Below are 9,759 nucleotides of genomic sequence, written 5' to 3'. Positions count from 1 at the left end.
TTCTCTTGTAAGCCGACGTATAAGGGAAGAAAGAGAGAATTCTTTGGCTTATTGAGAAAGCTAGGGGTTCAAAGGGGGAGAAAACTCAATGGGTTTGATCAAGGCTTATCCTATAGGCTAGGGAAAGGAAGGGTGGAGATTAAATGTGGGGAGATATTTTTTTTACCCACCAATCCAATGGTAAAAAGAGTTTGAGTCATTTCCTAAATAAATAAAATTAAAGGGCTTAAGGGAAAATATTTAAAAATCTAAAAAATAATACCCTTGATTTATTAAAATAAATCATATTTAAAAAAAAAGTAAAGCACACTCATCTTAAAATAAAATGATTAAAAGTAATAAAAATATTTATTTCAAAATATTTAACTTGAAGAATTAATAAAATGACGTAAGGACTTGGGTATTACAACTAATGCCAAGCAGTTAAAGGACTAAACTCGCTCTCCACCGGGGGAAGGGCCAGGATGCCCTAGGCTAAGCCCGCCCATTTGGTACCCCAGAGGAGACGTCTAATGTACCATTGAAAAACATAAATAAGTTAACATAACTCATTCTCGACCTACGAGTGCAAAATTTGCAAACCTGGGTTGTTTTGACGGATGTGTGAGGCATTAGTCACTTGAAGTTCCGTTTGGTGGAGAAGGATCGTGGTGAGGAGTCTAAGGCGTTGCTCGTTTTGGTATTCCATTGCTGGAGATGTCATAGGCGTAATGTCAGGCAATCGAAGGACTAAGCCCTCTCTCCACCGGGGGAGGGGTCGGGATGCCTTACGCTAAGCCAGCCCCTTTGGTCCCCCGATGAGGTAATTTGTCGGACGGCTAAGAAGTCAATTTGCTCTTCATTGTGATGGGGGTGAGGTAAGTTGTCGGACAGCCAAGAGGCTGGACCCACTCTCCCACGTGAGGGAGATTAGGTTGCCTGCTCACCTATTGATCCTCAATGAGAGGTAAGTTGCCGGGCAGTTTGGGACTGGACCCACTCCTATCCATTGACATCATAGGGAAGGTAAGTGTTAGCTTAGGTTGGCGTTGATCCTACTCTTTGTCGAGGTTGAGGTAAGTGGTTAGGCAGCCAAGGGACTAGACCTGCTCTCCATCGTGGGAGGGACGAGATGGCCTTAGGGCATATCTCACCCTTTACCTCCCATAGGGAGGTAAGTTACCGGGTAGTTTGGAACTTAAACCACTCCCGCATGTTGACGCTCACAAGAAATGTAAGTGTAGGGCAGTCGAGGGCTAGCCCGCTCTCCACCGCGAGTGGGATAAAGCAGCCTTAGGCATAACTCATCCTTTTGGTATCTCATTGGGAGGTAAGTGTCAAACAGCTGAGCAGCCGGTCTACTTTCACCATGATGGGGGCAGGGTAAGTTCTCGGGCAGCTAAGAAGCTGGACCTATTCTCCCCATGAAGGAGGTTGGGCCGCCTGCCCACCTTTTAGCCATTATGGGGAGGTAAGTAGTCGAGCAGTTTGGGACTCGACCTGCTTCCGCCCGTTGATATCATAGAGAGGGTAAGTGTTGGGTTAGGCTAATGCTGATCTCAATCTTCGTTATGTCGAAGGTAGGGGTAAGTTGTCGGGCAGCCATGGGGCTAGACTCACTCTCCATCGCAAGAGGGATGAGATGGCCTTAAGGCGCATCTCGCACTTTTTCCTCTCGCTGGGAGGTAAGTTACTTGGCAGTTTGGGACTGGACCCGCTCCCGCCTGTTGACGCTCACGAGGAATATAAATGTTGGGCAGTCGAGGATTGACCCGCTCTCTACCGCGAGAAGATAAAGCATCCTTAGGCATCATCCTTTTGGTGCCTTGCCGGGAGGTAAGTAGTCCTCAATGGAGATTTTTTCAATGGAGATACGTTGATGGAGATTACGTTGACGGAGATTGCATTGTTGGAGTAGGGAGTCGAGATAGGCGAGATGTTTTTTATTCCTGAAAGGTCACACTTTCATTAATAGAGTATAGACCATTGACATAGAAATGTAAATTACAAGTCATGAACTTTTCTAGCAATAAAACTTCCGCAAGTGCTCGGCGTTCTAGGGGTGTGGCAGCTTGTTCTCTTGGGAGGCTTAGAGCCAGTAGGAGCTCGGGCGGTTGTTGGCGATGACCATATAGGGGCCTTCCCATCGAGGGCCTAGCTTTCCTTCATCTCGGGTAGTTGTTCTCGTCTGTTTTAGTACGAGATCCCCGATCTTGAATGCCTTTGGTCACACATGTTTGTTGAAGCATCGTTCCACTCTCCTCTTGTTGATGCTTGTCCTTACTTATGCTTCAAGCATGACCTCCTCCAGCAAGTCAAACTGCTCTTCTAATCATTCATCATTGGAGTTGTACTCGAAGTGTTGTACCCTGTAGGTAAGGATCTCGATCTCGACTGCTGGCATCGCCTCATGACCGTAAGTGAGGGTGAAGAGGGTTTCTCCCATCGGGGTCTTGCTATGATACGGTATGCCCATAGAACTCCAGGAAGTTCCTCCACCCAAGCCCCATTTGTTTTGCTAAGTTTCTTTTCCCTATCAGCGTCTTGTTGGTTGCCTCCAGCTACCCGTTGGACTGAGGATGTCCTCGAGACAAGTAGTGAAATTTGATCTCCAGTTCCCGGCACCAGTCTCGATAGTGGTCAGAGTCAAATTACCTTCCATTATCTGATATGATGCAGCGAGGAATGCCAAATCTGCATATGACTGTTTTCCACAAAAAGCGCGTGATGTTGTTTGCCATGATCGTTGCCAACACCTCAGCCTCTACCCACTTGGTGAAATAGTCCACTGCCAATACTACGAACCTTACTCCTCCCTTGCCCGTAGGAACGGGGCCTACTAGGTCAATTCCCTATTGGGTGAAGGGTCACATCAAGGTGATTGATGTCAATTCTTATGGCTGGTAATAGGGCACTTTGGAGTATTCTTAGCATTTCTTGCACTCCTGCCCTCATCACTTTGCTTGCCAACACTTTTCCTCCGAAGTGGTTGCCGCAGATTCCCTTGACTAAAGTGTACCGCACTGCTCTGTTTCTGATCTTTCTAACTTCGTCTCTGTCGTCAAGTACCTCGTTGGCATCTATGTACATGATAATATCCAACGCCCATTCTATTGCTCCCGGCTTCACCTTAAGATATATATATATATATATATATATATATATATATTTACATATATTATTTGATGTATGAACGAGTTTTAATTGAATTGAGCTAACGAGTTGAATAAGGCATAAAATAGCGAGCCTTAACGAGTCTCAGTCGAGTCGAGTTAAGTTTAATTAGATATGTATAATTTACTAATCGAGCATGTATTTTTTTTTCACGAGCGAGTTTATTTTCTCAATTCGAAAGGAGTTGTTCATTTCCAGCCCTATTGAGTTGTTTGTGACCATTGAAAAAAAAAAACCTATGTAGTTATGTTTCTAAAATAATAACATAAAAGTACATAACAACAAATTATTTATATTATTTTTAATCCCTCGTGCATTTGCACCATTTTCTGAAATAATAACTTTAATGTCTAAAATAATATGGCCACACTGTTAAATCATCATCCTCACTATTTATAGCATCAACAATATGTTTAGCATCTCCTTCAAATACCACTTGTGTAAAACTCAACTCCAAATAAAAACAGACTACTAGAAAAAGGAAAGCCCCCAAGCTTCAGCACTTCTAGGTGAAAAACATATCAATCTAGGAACTTGTTTAGAAGCCAAGACTTGACCCATATCATCTCTTAGAACAATCCCAACACCAACCTCTCCACAATCCTTTGCTACAGCTATATCTCAGTGAGCCTTAAAAAACCCCCTACTTGGCACCTCCAATTTAGGAGATGGCACATGTCGGCTCAAATCAGGAATAAGGTGATTCTGCAGATCCTGACAGTCTGCTAAAGGCCTGTTAGCTTGAGCAATTAAATGCAAAGGATGTTGAAAAGAATATCCAAAGACAAGAATTTCTTCTAAACTAGATACTACGAGCAACACACAACATTAAATCTGTATCCTCATCTGATAGCCTCCGCATGAAATGCATACATTCCTCCTAGAAAGTCAGATTGGACAAGGATGATTTTTGGATAGCTATACAACAACTACCCTCACACATCCTTTGCAGAAGGGCACTCCCACTATATGTGTTCAGTGATTTCATCAGCCAAATGACATCTGGACAGGTAGAATCATCCAATACCTTGCATTTACAAAGGTTAAAACCTATTGATAGCAGATTGTTGCAAGCATTTCACATGAAAGTGTTGACATTGTTAAGAACATTAGCAAACCAGATGCACCTCGATAAATCTTCACTAATTTGAACATTATAAGGACCATAAAGATGTCTTACGGATCTTTTCTTCTCTAAATGATAGGCACTTTTAACTTTAAAGCAACTTGATGAAGTGCCATGCCAAATTTGTTTATCTGCTGAAAGCAAAGGACTTAGAGGTAAGCAAAGAATCAAATCAGCTTCGTCAATGAAAAAATTCTCCTTGATCATCTAAGAATTCTAGTCCCTGGTATGAGGATCAATTAAAACATCAACTATAGCATGAGCATCAAGATTCAGAAGAGGATATTGAACCATAAAAGTTGACTTCTTAGGTAACCACTTATCCTTCTATATATCAATGCTTCTCCCATTTCGAACCCTTAAAAAAAACAATCAAGAAGAAGATCCCTAGCCAATAGCAAGCTTCTCCATAAATAGGAAACTCTCTTAGATAAAACAGTAGACTTGACGTCCCCTTGAGGGAAATATTTAGCTTTGAAAATCAAAGCTGAAATAGATTTAGGGTTGTGCATTAGTCTTCAAAACTGCTTGGCTAAAAGAGCTTTATTAAAGCATCCCAAATCCCTAAATCCCAGGCCACCATGTTTCTTAGAATTTCCCATATTCTCCCAACTCATTCGATGAATTTTAGAATCATTTTCGTAGTGTCCTCAATAAAATCTATGAATTAGTATGTTATGCTACGAGCACAAAGTCTTAGGTAACAAGAAAATACCCATAGCATAAGTTGGTATGGCTTGAATGACAACCTTCAAAAGCTTTCATGCCTGAAGAGGAACTTACACATCCAATTATTAATTTTGTGCCACACACGATCAGTGATAAATTTGAAGGCCTTGGCTTGAGATCTACCAATCAAAGCTGCTACTCCAAGATATTGTTCAAAATTTCTAGGTACTTAAATTCCATCAATATTGAGAGTTAACATTTCTTGTCTCTTGATTGGTGTTTTTATTGAAATACGGAGTTGTTTTTTCACGATTCAATTGTTGCCCTGAAGCTCGTTCATACAGCTCTAATAAGCCTTGTAACCTACTCCATTCAAGAGGATTGGCTTTGATGAAAAATAAATTGTCATCTGCAAAAAATAAGTGGAAACCCGAACCTCCCCTCTAGCAATTGGAACCCTATGGAGAATTTGTTGACCTTCAACATATGTGATTAAGCAACTAAAAGATTCTGAACACAACATGAAAAGAAAAGGACTCAATGGATCTTCTTGCCATAAACTCCGACCAGGTTTGAATTTTTCCTGTGGTTCACCGTTCACCAAAATCGAATAAGACACAAATGTTATATACACTCCATAATGAGAGAAATCCACATGTTGTTAAAACCCAATTTCTCAATAATTAATTTCAGAAAACCCTATTCAACCCAATCATAAGCTTTACTCGTATCAAACTTAACATCATATAACCCGCTTTACCATGTAAGTTACAATGCATGGTATGTAAAATCTCAAAAGCAACAATGATATTGTTAGATATAACCAACCAAGTATGAAAGCACTCTGATTTGATGAAATGATTAAGTTCAACACTTTCTTAAGTCTATTGGCAAGTACATTAGAGATTATCTTATACAAAACATTACAAAGACTTGTAAGCCAAAAAGCAGTACACTTGAGAGCTTTTTTTTCTTTGGGATCAACACAATGTACATATCATTGAACAATGATAGAGAAAAAGTGTCATTTAAACCATTCAACAGATTGGAACATACCTCAGGACCTACAATATCTTAATGATAGAAAGTTACAGCATATCCACCGGGTCCAGGTGATTTCAAAGGAGACATTTGAAATAAAAATGAACTAATCTACTCAGTTGTAAAAGGCTTATCAAGATCCCAAGTCATATCCTTTGAAATTCTAGACTCGGCCACCATTATACTCTTAACTCAAGCACTAGGGTTAGAACTTTGGAAAAGAGTCTTATAGAACCTGCAAAAAACCTCCTTAACAATTTGAGAATCATGTTGGACATTGCCATTACCATCTTCCACCTTAGATATAACATTGCATTTCTTCCTTTGATTAGCATACATATGGAAAAACCTTGCGTTTCGATTCCCACCTTTGAGCTAATCTTGCTTAGCCCTCTGTTCCCATATAAGGTCAGCCTTCTCTAATTCAAGATTAATTTCCTGATAAAGATGTTTCATTTGTTAAGTTGGTGAAGTATCCTCTTTAAGCAACAACAAAAAATAATTGCTTTTGTAATATACCCAACCGAAAACCATGAAAGCTACCATTTCTTCTATCCCATGTATTGAGTGCAATTTTGCATAACCTAAGTTTCTGAGTAATGCCTTGAAGAGAAACGTCTTCAGAAATCCCTCATTCCAACTAGTAGTAATCACATCCTTACAGTCTTCCTTCAATTTTCAGTGAGCTTCATATCTCCAACTTCTCCTTCTATAAATCATATTGGAACAACTTCCATTAAAACTTAGAAATATATGGTTATGGTGTGAAGTAGAACTTGAAAGAATTTCTACCATTTGCCTTCCAAACTTGGATAACCAAACTCTAGCTGTCACTGATCGATCCAACCTTTCAGCACTAAAACCTTGACTTCTATTATTTCTCCATGTATATTTGGGACCAATAAAGCCCATATTAGTCAAACCACAATCATCTAAGACCACCCGAAAGGCCTCCATCATAAACCCATACTACCTCCACATTTTTCAGTATTATCAAGAATTTCATTAAAAATGACTAACCAAGGGATAATGCAATGAACTTGAATTTTTCTTAAAAGTGCCCAGCTACCTATTCTGGAAGTAGTATCAAGATAGCCATAAAAACCTATTAAAACCCACTTAATAGGTTCCCCTCCTAGTGCTACCTCAACATGAATGTGTTTTAGAGAAACATTTAGGAGACAAATAACAAAGGATTCATTCCAAAGTAAAGCGATACCACCACTAGCTCCAATCTCTTCAACCTTCAACATATTAGAATAATCCAATTTTAATTTAGTGGTCATTTAGATAGTAAGTTGAGATCAGATTAGTTGAGATGAAAGTTGAAAATTGCATAAGTTATTATTAGAATATTATTTTTTAATATTATTATTATTTTGAGATTTGAAAAAGTTGAATTGTTTATTATATTTTGTGTAAGAAATTGAAAAATTTGTAATGATGAGATAAGATGAGATGAGATAAAATACTTTCAACATCCAAACGGGGCTAATCTCTTCCATTTTCTTCCTTTGCAACTTTGTTTCCATAAGAAACAAAATAGATGGCTTCTTATCATTTACCAAGCAACAAAGGGCTTGAATTGATCAAGGATTGCCAAGCCCATGAAGATTCCAACTAAGGAGACTCATAATTCCCAGCGGTACTACAAAGCAGCCACCGCCAATATCTCATTATCTTGTTTATCATCCTTCAAAATTAAGATTCCAGGCCGAGTATTATGAAATTTTGGAATTTTACCTACCTTCTATTTCTCAAATATGATTACACCTTTTTTCCTCTTTTCTTGCACTACAAATGGAGTAATAGCCAATGGATCGTTCTCCTTACCAAGGCGAGCTCTTCTTTTCCATGCTTTAGTCTTAGTAGAGGGATGAAGCAATATTTTGGGAAGTACAAGACCAGAGTTAGCAAACAGTTTCTCCACTACTGTCAAAGGTTTATCATCAATATTTCGGCATCATCGATTCAAACTTGGCATCGATAACTTTTGAATTTTGTCACCCTCAAATTCACACCGTGTTATGAGCCTTAAGAAACCCTAGATATTCGGTTATTGTCTATGGGTTACAAGGGCTTGGCTATTTCCGTATGAGTGGGCCATTTATGTAATTTATCTTTATTGCAGTTTATTTGATTAAGTTGAGTCGTGGGTCACTACGTGGGCTCATCTGTTATTAGTTATTTGTTTAGTGGGTCAGTAATTATTATGGGTCCATTATTTGCTTTAACCGTTATTAGTGTTTTGACGGAGTCCAATCTCATTTTCTATAAAGTATTGTATACTGCTTATGAATGAAATCGTCAGCTATCATCCATTATTTGAGTATTAGAGGAAGGGCCCCTTGAAGTGCCTTAATTACAATTCAATTTGCATAATTACAAAATAAAAGTAGGACCATAACACACCGTGACAAGGGAAGTTTGCCTAAGTAACTGCATATCCGACTTAAGGAGTAGTGGCCAGAACTCAAACCTCTACCCCACCAGCACACCAGTACAATCCTAAACTCACTACACCAGCCCCACTGTTGAGGCTACCACCCCCACCAAACCGACAAGACTTCAAACCTAACCCACCCAATTAAAATTTCACAAATCCACCAAGAAAACCCACCATACCTAATAGAAGGGTCACACTAGCACATATGCAAGAAAGGCGCGAAAGGGGACTTTGTTATTATTGTGATGACAGGTTTCAGCCAGGACACAGATGCAACAAACAAAGGATATTTTTATTGGAAGGATTGGAGGGAGAAACAAAAGAGGCTGAAGCACCTGAAGGGACCTAATCCATTATACATTCGAAGGAATCTGCTTGGCATATCTTTGCATGCCAAGTTGGTGAACTACTTGGCATCTCTTTACATGCCATGGCAGGATCTATTTCCCCAAAAACCATGAGAGTGGAAGGTATGATTAACCATCAAAAGGTGCTGATTCTTATTGACACAATTAGTCATCACAGCTTTGTGGATCCATATGTAGCAAGGAAATCGAGGCTGTTAGTGGGAGAAAGCCAGTTGGCAATTTAGATTGCCAAGGTTTATGTAGCATAGTGCCTATTCAACTATAAAACCTAAGGGTTAAGGCTAATCTCTATTTATTAACATTGGGAGGATGCAATGTGGTAGTGGACTGGCTAAGGAGCCTTGGTTCTATTTTGTGGAATTTTGTTAACCTAACTATGCAGATCAATTTCAATGGTGCAGTGGTTTAATTACAGGGATTACAGCCCCCAACGAGACTTTGAAAGAAGGAACAATTTTCCCAAGTTAACAAAATGGTCGGTGATAGGCATTTGGTTGCAATTGATAGGAGAGGGCACTGTGGAGACAAAAATGACCATTGACCCTAATGTACAACAAGTTATAAATGAATTTGGAGTAGTTTTTGCTGAATCCAATGGTCTACCCCCACCTAGGAGCCATGACCACAAGATACAGCTTCAAGAAGGGTCCAAACCGGCCTGTGTACGCCCTTATAGGTATCCTTATTATCAAAAGGCCGAGATTGAATGATTAGTGGCTGAAATGTTGAGAATTGGCATTATTAAAGGCAATCAAGCCCATAATCTTCTCATGTCCTCTTGGTTAGGAAGGTGGATGGAAGTTGAAGGATGTATGTGGATTACTGTGTCCTTAATAAAGACACGGTGAAAGATAAGTACCCTATCCCAAATATTGATGAATTGCTAGATAAATTACATGGGGCTGAGATTTTTTCTAAATTAGATTTGCGTCCTAGTTATCACCAAATTAGAATGC

The sequence above is a fragment of the Juglans regia genome, chromosome 4 (assembly GCF_001411555.2).
Source record: "Juglans regia cultivar Chandler chromosome 4, Walnut 2.0, whole genome shotgun sequence".
Taxonomy (NCBI): Eukaryota; Viridiplantae; Streptophyta; class Magnoliopsida; order Fagales; family Juglandaceae; genus Juglans; species Juglans regia.
The sequence above is the reverse complement of the archived record's forward strand: the minus strand, read 5'-3'. Positions refer to the sequence as shown.